Raw genomic sequence first — 15,551 nt, 5'->3', positions numbered from 1 at the left:
AAATAGAAATAGAGGATAACTGGTGATTTGGAGGATTTGACAATATACAGGATATAGAAAATGGCATATAAGGGGATACACATGGACTGGGGATAGGATGAGGAACAGGAGGCTTATCTGACCAGATAAGAGGAGTGCCTTCCAAGATATTATTCGTCTCCATGGCAGACATCAAGAGCAGAATCAGCCACTGGTGGCCTGAGGGTTGGAGCCAGCTGGAAGCATTACTATACTAGTCATGCCAGAAGGCCTTCCACAGTACTGATGGAGGCATATGACTGCCATTGCCCTTTGGAAGCAGCTCCACACCTGAGGTCAGATGACCAAATGGAACTCTTCCAGGACAAATCCAGAAGAGGAGCTTCTATGTAAAAAAAGAAAAACCTGTCCAGAGACCACCAGCAAGGCCTCCAAGTGACTTTCAGCAGAGTGCTCTCCAGCCTTCTACTGAGAGGCAGGCCTGATGATCACTGGTGACCCAGTGCCTGATGCTTCATCTAGTACTTGCCCAGATCCTTGTAATCATTCTCCAACCTGAACCACAGCTGGACATGTAAAAAGATGAAAAAAACAGAAACTTGAACCACAGCTGGACATGTAGAAAGATGATAAAAACAGAAGCCTGAACCACAGCTGGACATGTAGAAAGATGACAAAAACAGAAACCTGAACCACAGCTGGACATTTAGAAAGATGAAAAAAACAGAAACCTGAACCACAGCTGGACATGTAGAAAGATGAAAAAACAGAAACCTGAACCACAGCTGGACATGTAGAAAGATGATAAAAACAGAAACCTGAACCACAGCTGGACATGTAGAAAGATGATAAAAACAGAAACCTGAACCACAGCTGGACATGTAGAAAGATGATAAAAACAGAAACCTGAACCAATGCTGGACATCCAGAAGGATGATAAAAACAGAAACCTGAACCACAGCTGGACATGTAGAAAGATGATAAAAACAGAAATGAAATCTGAACCATAGCTGGACATGTAGAAAGATGATAAAAACAGAAAGCTGAACCACAGCTGGGCATGTAGAAACATGAAAAAAAACAGAAATCTGAACCACAGCTGGACATGTAGAAAGATGATAAAAACAGAAAACTGAACCACAGCTGGACATGTAGAAAGATGAAAAAACAGTAACCTGAACCAAAGCTGGACATGCAGAAAGAAGAAATAAACAGAAACCTGAACCACAGCTGGACATGTAGAAAGATGAAAAAAACAGAAACCTGAACCACAGCTGGGCATGTAGAAAGATGATAAAAATAGAAACCTGAACCACAGCTGGAGATGTAGAAAGATGAAAAAAACAGAAACCTGAACCACAGCTGGACATGTAGAAAGATGATAAAAACAGAAACCTGAACCACAGCTGGACATGTAGAAAGATGATAAAAACAGAAACCGGAATCACAGCTGGACATGTAGAAAGATGAAATAAACAGAAACCTGAACCACAGCTGGACATGTAGAAAGATGAAAAAACAGAAACCTGAACCACAGCTGGACATGTAGAAAGATGATAAAAACAGAAACCCGAACCACAGATGGACATGCAGAAAGATGATAAAAACAGAAACCTGAACTACGGCTAGACATGTAGAAAGATGAAAAAACAGAAACCTGAACAAAAGCTGGACATGTAGAAAGATGATAAAAACAGAAAACTGAACCACAGCTGGACATGTAGAAAGATGATAAAAACAGAAACCTGAACCACAGCTGGACATGTAGAAAGATGAAAAAAACAGAAACCTGAACCACAGCTGGAAATGTAGAAAGATGATAAAAAAAGAAACCTGAACCACAACTGGGCATGTAGAAAAATGATAAAAACAGAAACCGGAACCACAGCTGAACATGTAGAAAGATGAAAAAAAATAAAAACCTGAACCACAGCTGGACATGTAGAAAGATGATAAAAACAGAAACCTGAACCACAGCTGGACATGTAGAAAGATGAAAAAAACAGAAACCTGAACCACAGCTGGACATGTAGAAAGATGATAAAAACAAAAACCTGAACCACAGCTGGACATGTAGAAAGAAGATAAAAAACAGAAACCTGAACCAAAGATGGACATATAGAAAGATGATAAAAACATAAATCTGAACCATAGCTAGACATGTAGAAAGATGAAAAAAACAGAAACCTGAACCAAAGCTGGACATGTAGAAAGATGATAAAAACAGAAACCTGAACCACAGCTGGACATGTAGAAAGATGAAAAAAACAGAAACCTGAACCACAGCTGGACATGTAGAAAGATGATAAAAACAGAAACCTGAACCACAGCTGGACATGTAGAAAGATGATAAAAACAGAAACCTGAACCACAGCTGGACATGTAGAAAGATGATAAAAACAGAAACCTGAACCACAGCTGGACATGTAGAAAGATGAAAAAAACAGAAACCTGAACCACAGCTGGACATGTAAAAAGATGATGAAAACAGAAACCTGCACCATAACTGGACATGTAGAAAGATGAAAAAAAAAACAGAAACCTAAACCATAGCTGGACATGTAGAAAGATGATAAAAACAGAAACCTGAACCACAGCTGGACATGTAGAAAGATGAAAAAACAGAAACCTGAACCACAGCTGAACATGTAGAAAGATGATAAAAACAGAAACCTGAACCACAGCTGGACATGTAGAAAGATGATAAAAACAGAAACCTGAACCACAGCTGGACATGTAGAAAGATGAAAAAATAGAAACCTGAACCACAGCTGGACATGTAGAAAGATGATAAAAACAGAAACCTGAACCACAGCTGGACATGTAGAAAGATGAAAAAAACAGAAACTTAAACCACAGCTGGACATGTAGAAAGATGATAAAAACAGAAACCTGAACCACAGCTGGACATGTAGAAAGATGATAAAAACAGAAACCTGAACCACAGCTGGACATGTAGAAAGATGAAAAAACAGAAACCTGAACCATAGCTGGACATATAGAAAGATGAAAAAAGCAGAAACCCGAACCACAGCTGGACATGTAAAAAGATGATAAAAACAGAAACCTGAACCACAGCTGGACATGTAGAAAGATGATAAAAACAGAAACCTGAACCACAGCTGGACATGTAGAAAGATGATAAAAACAGAAAGGGGACAAATAAAAACACATCAGGACACAAGTAATCTACAGACAGAATTGTAGTTTCACAGTGGCAGTTACTGGCAACACATACATGCCCTGCCAGTAAGATGGTCATTCAGGTCTCCTCAGGAAGTCTTTTCATTTTAATTCAAGCTCATAAGCAGCTGTAAAAGAATGTAGGGAGCATTGACTACACTGTGAACCTTTTAAAAGATAGCAAGGAAACAAACAACAGCCAAAAAATAATCAAGAAAATAAATAAACATGTAAATAACTAAATAAATAAATATAAATATAATTGTAAATGTTTAGGGCTTACAAAACAAAGTTGGCATACTCTTCTTAATGTTGGCTCGCCACCCACTGGTAAAGCAGTTCTGGGTGGTCCCCCTGAACATCATAATGCTGGTACTTGCATTGCTCACTAGAATAACTGTTGCTAGTTGCAAAGCTTCAGGCCAAGAATCCACTTTATATAATGGGCCATCATAATGGCCTAGTGGGTACTCTTAATAGTGCCTTTGTAGCAGATATGGGAAAACATTACACACTAGGAAGGAGCCCTGCTGAAATTCAGTTCTAACTCAATCCTGAAAAGATCATGTCCTCTATGGGTCTTCCTGTGGAGTAAAATTGCAGCCCCTACATGACCTGCATCATTGTGTAACATAAGTGCACTAGTGAAAGTATCATCAGTACAGAGGCACAGTGTGATGGGCTTCACAGACACTGGGTCATTATGCCTGGATTGAGTAGGGGTGATCATGCGTCCATTGCTTGGGTGTGATAGCACAATGCGTTATGTTACTGATTTGGAGATAATCACAGATTCCTTCATTAGCATAATCAGCATGGTACAAGGCTCACATAAGAGTGATAAAAAATTTGGTTTCCATATTACATTAGACCATGTCATGACAAGTAAGTCAGGAATAGGAATTTACTGGAGAAGACACTGAACTTTCATATAGACCTAATGAAGGAAAATAAGGCATCTGCTAATGCAGCTCTACAATGTAATGAGCACCCATGATGGATGATAGCAACAGGGACAGAGAGGAGATAGTATACGTGGAGGAGGTAAGATAGCACAAGGACATGTGCAGCTTCAGGGGGTCTCACTTTGACAAGGGCATGACAGGTAGATGTCCACTTGGGTGAACCACATTGTAGCCTGTGTGCATAGAGTACAAGACATGAACATAGCTTATGGCCTGGCTATGCATACAGAGGTTTGGGGGAGAGGTACAGGATGTACACAACTCTACTGGTCTTCAGCACAGTGATACAGGAAGGTGGTCAGTGATAACATGTCCATTGCCACTGTTGGTATATGACAGGCTAGTAATGCAGCATGACAACAGACAGGTGCAATGCCACCAAATGAAGGAAGGGGGCTGCACTTATACATATATGTCAGCCAAGGACAGTCATGTGCATACACTCTGACTGACATGAGTATTGCACTAGTGTACGCATTTTGTTGCAAGCCTGTGGAGAGGCAATAGCTACAAGATAAGTCTTGGTTAAGAGAGGTCATTTTTAAAATCATTCATGAATAAGAAAAATAAGTTATACTAATGACAGAACCTCAAGGATCTCATAGGTATGAGTGTTACTGCAGGGGCTAAGTGTGTCAGTTGTGGAGCAGGACATCACAACTGTGGATGTTCATAATAGGACACTAACAGATGTGAGGCAAAATGTCATTTGACATGATGCTGAATGCCAGGACCAAGGCATAAGACATCACCAGGAAGAAGTGCAGCACAAGAGGTGGACCTACAGCACAAAATATGCTCACAGAGGTGAACAAGTTCCTGGTATCCCTGCCCAGGGCAGTTGAGTGGACCTCCATAACTGGCAATGGTTTGGATGTGGGATATGTGCTCATGATCACTGGTTAAGTAATTCATTCCTCTCAACCTCTTAGAACAATAAATCTGGATAAATCCATAAATAACGGGGGAACAAACGCCAAAAAATATGGACAGTTTTTAAATATTGCTTTTACAGACATATAATTTATTATTTATTTATTTTGCATTTGTTGACCAGGATAGTCTAACTGGATTTATGTCCATTTTCAGTAGTGTCCCGGGGAGATAAGCTCCAAGAGATTACTAGACTACTAAAATACAGGTACTAGTTGCTATACAGTTAAATACTACAAATTTTAAACAGTTCAGGAATCTTCACAGTTTATACAAAAAACATGTTACAAGCATTAGATAAGATATTTTAGACTTTATGTACAAGACTTCATTAGTAACTAGAAAGTAATTGTTAAACAAATACATACTTCAAGTTAACAGTTCAGCAATGCTCACAGTTTAACCAATACTTATTGCCTGCTTTAGGTAGGATGCTTTAGAATTATATGCAGAAGAATTTACCTAGGTATTTTAAATTATCTCTATTAGGATAAGATATGTTTTTGCCAAGGATAGGCCTTGATCTAAAAAGACACAGACAGAGCAGGAATTAGGTCTTAAGAGAAGGTATTTGGGTTATAGTATGAGATTAATCTGGATTTTTACAGGGACATAGCCAATGGGTTTTAAGATAGAGTTTCAGATTGTGTTTAAAAAGTGTAAATGAAGACAGTGATGTACGTTCATGGAGGAGTTGGTTCCAATACTTTCCAAATGCATTTGAGAACAGAGCATCTCCTGCCATGTTATTAGATTTACATGTTGATGCAAGTAGTTTATTAGATGAGCGTAAAGTTGAAAGATTCTTATACTGGGTAATGAGACTAGCAAGTATTGGAGTATTGGTAGGCTGGAAAACGGTTTTGTGCACAATGGTGAGTTGTTTTAAGTGAATCTGATTCAGAAGCTCTAACCAGCCTAATTGTTTCAGATTATGGCAGTGATGGGTACTAAAGGAGGAAGCAGTAGCAAATCTGGCAATGCTATTGTAAGCATTGGCTAGCTTGTTAAGGTTATTTTTTGACAAGTTAGTATATATGGAAGAAGCATAGAGAAGTGTGGAGATAAGAATGGAATAGGCAATAGAGGTTTTGGCTAGTGGGGAGAGAAAGGGTTTTATCCTATAGAGGGAGCCTAGTTTTCTGTTGACAATTTTTATGGTATTGTTGATATGGGTTTCAAAGTTCAGGTTGTAATCAATGGTTACCCCTAGAAGTTTAGTTGTTGGATCTGGAGATATGAGTGTACCATTATTTGATAAGACTGAAAAGTTCATTGGGAGTGATTTACGGGTAGGAGTGAAGAGGAGGAGTTTGGTTTTTTTGGGGTTCAAGAGGAGGCAGCATTGTAGAAACCAATTTTTGGTTTTATTGAACATTGTCTGAGTTAGAGTCTGTAGTTGGGATTGAGATTTAGCTGAGCAGATTATTGTAGAATCATCTGCGTATTGTATACAGTTAGTTAAAGGAATATGTAGGTTGAGGTGAGAAAGTTGACAGAATAACAGGTTTGCATTAGCATGCATTTTCTGAAGGGAATGAAGTCTGAAATTCAAATGCCTGTCATTATTTTCTGACTTTAATTCTCAATACTTTGTCAGTGATTTATCAGAAAATCAAAATTTTATGACGACCATGCCACAAATATGAGGCAAAAATCTGGACATTCTGCAAAAATCTGTACAGTTGAGAGGTATGTATCTGTAGGAGAGACATCAGGTTTGCAATAGCAGATACATTTCCATGAAGGACTTATTCAGCAGAACACCTACACTTATCTGATCGCCAGCTACATCAAGACTGCAACTGCAACACTTTGCATTACAAAGCAGGTGTGTGCCCATATGTTATTCTTAGAACTGTCATGTACCAGTCGGTGTGCAATGGGCTGGGAGTGTGAGGAATATGTTCCAGCACTGAGACAAGTATGTTAGCCCTACACATTCACAAGATCCATGACTGAGGATCCAATGCAATAAGACAGCATATGCCTGATGTCAGCAGGTCACCTGTGCAATAACACAGCATATGCCTGATGTCAGCAGGTCACCTGTGCAATACGACAGCATATACTTGATGTCAACAGGCCACCTGTGCAATAAGACAGCTTATGCCTGATGTCAGCAGGTCACCTGTGCAATAAGACAGCATATGCCTGATGTCAGCAGGTCACCTGTGCAATAAGACAGCATATGCTTGATGTCAGCAGGCAATCTGTGGCTGTTGATGATGGCAATGTTTACATGTTAGTGGTAATGTCAGTGTCAGCAATATTAACATTGGAGGGCATGGACCTCTACCTATATATGTGTTAATGGTAGAGGGATAGGAGAGGCTTTCAACATTCCCATCATTTGATGTTGGACACTCTGTATATGTGAGTCCCACCCAGGCTATACAGGTGGTCACCACAACAAATGACATCCATTACCTACACTGCTTTAGATGTGTGTTCACTCTGTAAGGGATGAGTCATGCTGATGGATATCACTGCCACGTCTTTAGATATTTCTCTGACTTAGATAAAACATTTGACATCAATCAGTAGATGTGCAGATCAGTGATCCAGGCACAAACAGTGCATGTATATTACCCCAGTGAACATTTAGATTAGCGAATACCTAAACGTCGACCTGGTAATATCGAAAAATTAAAATAGTGAATGGCCGATTTAACATAGAGAATGAATTCCCTCGGCCACAAAAAAAAAAAATAAAATTTTAAACCGAAATTACCAAAATGAAGTGGGAGGCTGTGTCCTCCACACCCCCCTAACTAAATATACCAACTCCAAGATCGCTCTACACTGGGGAAAGGGGCAAAATCTGCATAACAGCCAAGGGAATTATTACCCTGCGTTAAATCGGTCGTTCACAGTTTTTTGCTTTCGCTATTACCAGATCGACGTTTAGGTATTCGCTAACCTAAATGTTTGATCAAGTAATAGGAACACCAAACAGCTACTACCCATACACTGGTAAAGATGGTGAACGTGGTGCATGATGTGGCTGAAGAAATGCAGCAGCTGTATTCTCTGTGGGGAGACTGCAGTGCATGCAGAGTGACCCGGTATTCAGGAACGTGGAACAAACATGGCTGCTCAGGTTATTGGTATCCCATGTGGCATCCACTGGTACATCTCTGGAACAGATGGCAAGTTCTTTTTGTTGGATCTGTGTCATGGTAAAGCAATTATCTGGATATGAGTGGGATAGTTACAGGCTAGGTTTACACACATGATGCACACCAGTCGAATGAGAACTTCATTGTTTTCTCTGGCTAAAGCTGCCAACACACCTGGGCTTGGATGTTCTCAGGGTTGTCATAAATGATACTCCTTAGGGTCTCACCAGGAACACTTCAACAGGCTGTCCACTTTGATTCCCACAATTCTACGCACTCTCTTTTCCCTGTTAGCTAATGGAGTGCCTTGCCTATCCATGACTACTGTCTGGGTCATGAACATTGTCAATATATTGACTTGCAACATGGAGCATCATATCAGGGTTCTCATACACACTTCCAATGTGATATATTATCATTATCATTAGCCCCTTTTTTCCCATTTTTTTACATTGATTTGGGGTGTCATGTCCACTGTTGCCATCTCTCTTGATTCAATGCCAGTCTCCTACCTTCTTCAACAGTCATGCCTGTCTGTTGCAGATTTTCGCTCACACAATCTAGCCATCTCTTTGCTGGATGCATCATTTCTCCTTGCTTTCTTCCTGTTCATTCCAACACTTCTTCACCAGATCATCTTCTACTTTTCTGCACCTGTGCCTGAGCCACTGTAATTTGTTCTATTTGATGATCTCAAAATTGTTGCTATTTGAGCTTCTGTTCTGATGTCCTCATTTCTTAGTCTGTCCCATAGTGTGTATCCAACCACTCATCTCAGGCACTTCATCTCCATCACCTCTAGATTCCTGAACAGCTCCTCCTGTACTGCACTCTGTGCCAGTTGGATGCAGACCATCTGATTCTTTCTTTGACCTCCTCATTCAGACTTCCCTTCTCCTCAACCACCCCTTCTAGATACCTGAAGCTGTTAACCTGTTCCAGTATTTTACCTTTTACATCAGTTCTCAGTTTTTTCTGATTTCCTTCATTTCCTGCCATTACATCTGTGTTATCTGTATTCAGTTTCATCCCATGTGCCTTCAATTTTGAATTCTATTCCCTTATCGTTTAATGATGTTCTTTCTCAGAGTCTGCATGTAATGCCACATCATCTTCATTCAGCAACTTTGTTGATCAGCCCCTTTGATCTGTTTGCTAATGTAGTCCATTACCAGTTTAAACATCAGTGGGCTTAGGGCTGAACCCTGATGAACACCCACTCCCACTTGGAGCACTTTTGTGGGTCTGAACACTGGTTGTACGTCAGTCACTGTGTCCTTGTACATAGCCTGCAGTAATTCTACCACCAGTTTTGGGACTTAGAATCATGGCAGACCTGTCTAAATCAACTTTCTTGGGACCTTGTCATACTCTTTCTCCAAGTCTACGAATGCCCAACTAGACTCTTTCCTCATCTCTTGCATCTTCTCAGCTATATGTTTCACTGCAGACACCAGGTCAGTTGTGCTACATTCTCATCTGATTCTGAACTGTTTACCTCCCCTACTATGTTCTACTGTTTTGTGTATTCATTTCTCAATCTTCATCCCAGAACTTTCATCCAGTATGACAGGAGTTTGATACCCTGTACTGCCCACAGTTGTGGATGTCATTTTAGTTCTTGTACAGTGGCACTATTATGCTTATCCTCCATTCATATGGGATATGCCTTTCTCTCTATACTGCTATCAATACCCTCAGGAGCTATTTCTCCTGTATCTCACCCAAGATTTTGATCATATCTGCTATGGCCTCATCTGAGCCCACTGCTTTCCCTGACTTCATTTTCCTTAGTGCTGTTCTTATTTCTTTCATCATAGGTTGTGTCTGGGGCAGTACAGCTTTTGTGGGGTTTTCTTCATTCAGAAGCTGCTGGAAGTACTCCTTCCATCAGCCTTTGATATCATGTGGACTAGTGATCAAGTTGTTGCTGGCCTCCCTTATGAAGAGTGTCTGAATATCTTCTGTATCTTTCTGAGTCACTTTCCAAAAGCTGGTGTCTCTGATGCCTTATTCTTTGTTACTGGAATTCTTCTCTCAGCTTCTTTGTTAATCTACCAGTATTCCTTCTTAGCCTGTAACATCTTTTCTGTCTCCCACTTTTTCCTGCTCTCCTTCTTTCTTTTGATGACTTTTTGGACTTCTGCATTCCACCGCCAGCTTTCCTTATGTATCTTGCTTCCATAGTTGGCTCTGCAGCATATCTGCTCTGTAGTCGTTGCTTCCATAGTTGGCTCTGCAGCATATCTGCTCTGTAGTCGTTGCACATGCTGTTTTAGGTGTTGCCATTCATCTTTAATGCCACCTATTTTGCTCTTCTTCCTGAGTTGCTAGAGCTCCTTTCTCTACATTCAGCTTCCAGGTCTTCAGCCTAGTGTTTGACTGTTTCACTGGGGATGACTCTACCCTTTCATTACTAGTAGAAAGTGTACCTAAGTTGCTTGTTAGCCACTCTTGTCTGTGATCTTGTAACTGTCTCTCTTGCTGAACCATGTGCTGGCCACCATCAAACCATTTGCCAGATAGAAGTCTAGAATGACCTGTCCTTCTTTATTTCTGCTGCCCACCTATGTGGATCCTGGCAGTCCTCATATCCTGTTCTGTCCATATATGTGCATTTAGGTTGCCCATTACAACACCATTTCATGTAGCCCTGCAACTGCTGTCTGAATGCACTCACTATCACTATTCAGCTGTGTGCCATAGGCTGAGATTATGAACAGTGCCCTATCTTTACTTTACAGTCTGATTGCTATGAGTTTATCACTAATTCTGATGACATCCCTCATTGTCTGCTGAAGCCTCTCCCTCACCACAATTCCCTCTCCATTTCTAGTCTGTTCTTCTGAGTAGTAGACTCTGGATTCCAAGCCAAGTGGCTTTGATGAGCTGCCCTTCTATTTTATTTCCTTGAAACATAGGATGTCCAGCTTCCTCCTTACCATCATCCAATTTCAAGTTGTGCCCTGTTAGTGAACCTACACTAAGTGTAGCAATCCTTACTTCATGTTTAACAGTTTGATTGGTTGTATGTCCAATTTTTGTTCAACAGTGCTATCACAGGTGACCCAAGCTGGGCAACTAGATACCGGCAGGCCAGTAGCTTACTGATCCAAGATTACAAGGCTTTATGGCAGGGACATACTGGGTAATAGGGGCACATAAACTCCTTCTTCTGTTAGCATGGGTCCCTGGTGTAGGTTGGAGGAGGCCAGGTCCTCAACCCACTCATCATTGGCAAACACCCATGTCCATTTTATGGTGACATTAGTCAACATGACCAAGTCACCTAGAACCAGTTTTTACACCACTGAGTGCCTAGCCCTGGCACAACTCACAGTCTGTGATTCATGTTCTCCTACTTAGAGATACTGCACACAATGGTTGATGTCCAAAGCTATTGGTCTTCCCCTTATAGGGCACCATCTAGAGTCTGTGCTGCTGCCCAAGACTGCATTCTTGGATGAGTTTGAGTTGAAAACTCTCAGCATGTTTGGAGAAATGGGAGGAACCCCACACAGACAACATGCAAACTCCATACAGGCATTGGCCAGAAGTCAGGATTGAAGCTTGTGCCTTGTGCATGGGAGGCGAAGACCTTAACTGTTATGCCATCTGATCCAATGTGCTATGATATCCCTACAAAAGAAAGAATCAAGCCCTGAAATGTCAGGGGAAAACAGTACACATAACCACTGCTTGAGACATGGCAGCTCCACTCCACCACTAGATGTGATCTTTGACTCCGCCAAACCCTCATCCACCTCCCTTGACCTTTACTCATAGGAGATTGTTGTTGTCACCTGCCATTGTGCTGCACCCAACTGTGCAAAAGATTCTGGCCTCCCCATCCTGTAGCTTGTCTGAGTAGGGCAATTTCTGATGCACAGTATGACAAATCAACTCACTATAACACAACACTTTGCTGTGTTAATATATGTACCAGTGTTAAGCAGCTTCATGGAGCTTTTGCTTCATGGCCCATATTTGTAGACCAAACATCACCTCTTTGCTGGTGCTTTCATGAACAGCAACCATCTCTGACTTCTTCTTAGGTTCATAGGTCCTTACTAGGCTATTGATCTGGAGGATCTTAAGAAGCCTGGCCCTGAATGCCTATGGTAATTATTAGCCTGGATATTTTGCAATATGAATCTCTGGAGATGGGCCTGTACAAATACAATTCTCCAAAGATGGGCTGCACAAGTACATGTTGGGTACTTGCATGTTTCCCCTAACCATGAATGCCATTGGTGCTACACCAGGTGTGAATTTGTGGCTGCCCAACCATTTGTTCAAGTTACAATTGAATAGAGTAAGAGAAGTACTTTGTGTCACATGAATGGGATGCTTCTGAGAATTCTGCACCCAATTCCTTGCATATTGCAGCAACAGGTCTCACAGGCAGTACTGTGGTATTCATACATTGTATATGTTTGCAGTTTGCATTCTACCATATGGTATAACATGGCACACACCACACATATCTGGCTACAGCTCTCAAATATGTACTGTAGTTTTCCACCAGGTGAAGCCATCTCCAAATGTATGTTGGTGTTGAATGCCATGTCATGCCTGTTCTTGGGATTTCAGATGAGGACGGTCATAATCTGCAGTTCGAGTGCATATCCAACATCACATGCAACACACAACAGTGGATACAATTACATGTGACAACAGTGGATACAATTACATGTGGCCTATTATGTGCTTGAATGAGAGCTTTAAATCTTGAACAATATGCTTATCAATGTGTGCACCCACCAACTAATATCCCTGTGGGTAGTCATACGTCATGAAACACTGGTAGATCTTGCACATGTGCCAGACATCGGAATCATAGGAACTACCTGGGTGGCACACAGACAGATTGTGTATAATACCCTGTAGATTTCATACCATCTGATAACTGATGGACTAGAAGTCCATACAGTTGATTTACTGGACACTGTGTTGTGCTGATGGGTTCTTCATGGCAATGTGGTTGCAGTCAATGACTGCCAGGACCTCAAAGAAAAAAGGCTATATCATCAAATATCTACATAGCCATGTTTAGCTTCTCTGCTGTACACAGAAACCATACATGCTTATCTCCATGCTGCAGCATCATGTCAAGGAACTGTGGTGTGGTATCTGCAAGGCTGATGACTGCAAGACTCGTATCATGTCTCCTGCTGGATGCTGAAAGTTCTCTAATGCAAGGATGATTACTGCTGCACAAACCTATATGTTTACAGAGATGAGCAGTTGGCATTGGGCAATGCTACACAAACCTTAATGCCCACAGGAATGGGTAACTGACAACGGGCAATGCTACATAAACCTTTATGTCCACAAGAATGGGTAACTGGCAATGGGCAATGCTATACAAACCTTAATGTCTACGGGAATGGGCAATGGGCAATAGCTATGTTAATCCTGTGTGATCTATATTAGTCCATTTGTGGGTGACAAATGTCTACTAACTCCTGCATAGTGTTCCTGTCCTTATCAGTGAAGTCCTTGGTGACAGTGTCCTGGTCATGTTGTTAATGGTATGTTAGCTGCTGGAAGACCCATCTCAGCTGAGGAGTGAGATGAGGCACAATGTTGGGGGCACTGGCAATAAGTGCAGCGACTAACTCTTGATGTCCACCTTCAGCTGCTGCTATTCCTGACATATTAGCTCGAGTGAAACTCCTAAAAAATGCTAATGTTCAGAATGGCCAAGCACTGTAGCTCATAGCAGTGCATTGTTATGCATCTAAACTGCTCTGCCATGTTTGATGGCATAATTTGCATATACAAGTTTCATTTGCATGTAGTTACTCATTTGTATGCTATTGGGCAGCCATGCATGTTATGATTTCAGCACTAAATCACCCAATACACGTTTCTCTGAATTTAAACCTCACTGCTCATCTTGCTGTCTCTAGTAATTCTGTTTTTTAAATGTTTGTGAATACTCTCTAAATTGTAAAAATGAATGATGTTTGTCATTACTTATGATATTCTATTTCTATCACTATTTAATATTACTTTCATAACTATTTCTTTCCATCATTATTTAATATCATTGATTCTTATTACAGCTATTACTTATTATTTGTTGTTCATACTGATTCCTACAATTATTTCTATTACTGCTTTATATGTCAAAATCAATTAGTTTCCATAGTTGCTTATGTTATTCCCTAGTTTTTATGTTATCTAGTGTCTACTACTGTTAATAATGACCTTGATCTATACTAGGTTGGAGCAAATGGTTCTTAACATTATGTTACATTAACTTAAAATCAGAGAGAAGGAGGTAGTTGCCCCGGGTGCAAGCTCTTAGGGGGTGCATTTGGTTTGGCATTGTACACTTCCTTGTCACATTCTGGGGTACATTTTCTGTTTGTTTTCATCTGTACCAGAAATTTTATTTTTGTCCTCAACTTCAGAGGACTTTTTTTGTCCTCAACTTTGGTTGAGGATGTTATTAATTAGGTGATTGCCCAGGGCTCCAATTCACCTAGCTACAGCTCTGCCTGTACTTCTGCTTTAGTGAAATTATAATCTGTTGTTCATTAATCTTGATGCAAATAACCGCAGCTGAGAAATATACACCTGGTATATACCAGTGTTCTGCATTATTCATAGACAGATCCATGCTAATGGTGAAAAAATAGACACCTTTACATAGTGCAGGAGTCCAACTATATAGCTGGTATGCAAATGGAGGCTTCAAAGTACAGCGTACACAAATGTGTAAATCACAGACTATACCACAGAGTAGAGGCAGGATTTTATGAGCAACAGACTCCAGAAGCACAAAAAAGCAGTTTGCCAATCACTGATCAAGTAATGGAGATGTGTTATTCATCATAACATAGATTAATAAATGACATCACTATTACTTGTGGCAATAATAATGACAAAATAAATAAATGACAATCCAGCCATGGCAGATAGGCTCCAATAATTTATTAAAATAAAGTAAAACAACAGATGTGTGCTTTCATCTCGGAAATCAAGACTTCATCAGATGAACTAAATCAAAAAGTCACATGTTTTTATACTATTTGAATAATTGAATAATTAACCCACAACCATTGACATACAAATTGAATACATACATGTTGGGTTGGGAACTCAAACATACTGCTATGACGTTTGTCACCAGATTTAGCCTTGCTCCTCTTAGATTTACTGATTTTCTTCATAAAGTCATATATGTTAATGAACACATATCTTATTATATAAATAAGCTAATCCCATACAGAGATTCCTTATCATTAACTATATATGGCCAAGTATATTAAGGCCTTCTGTTATGAAAAATAAGAAAGAGGTGCTCTTTCTTACCCTCTGCAAGGATTTTTAAGGGCCAGTGCATTGATTTTTAATG

Source organism: Protopterus annectens, chromosome 6.part0, assembly GCF_019279795.1.
Source record: "Protopterus annectens isolate FY-2018-M chromosome 6.part0, PAN1.0, whole genome shotgun sequence".
Lineage (NCBI taxonomy): Eukaryota > Metazoa > Chordata > Ceratodontiformes > Protopteridae > Protopterus > Protopterus annectens.
Note: the sequence above shows the minus strand (reverse complement) of the source record.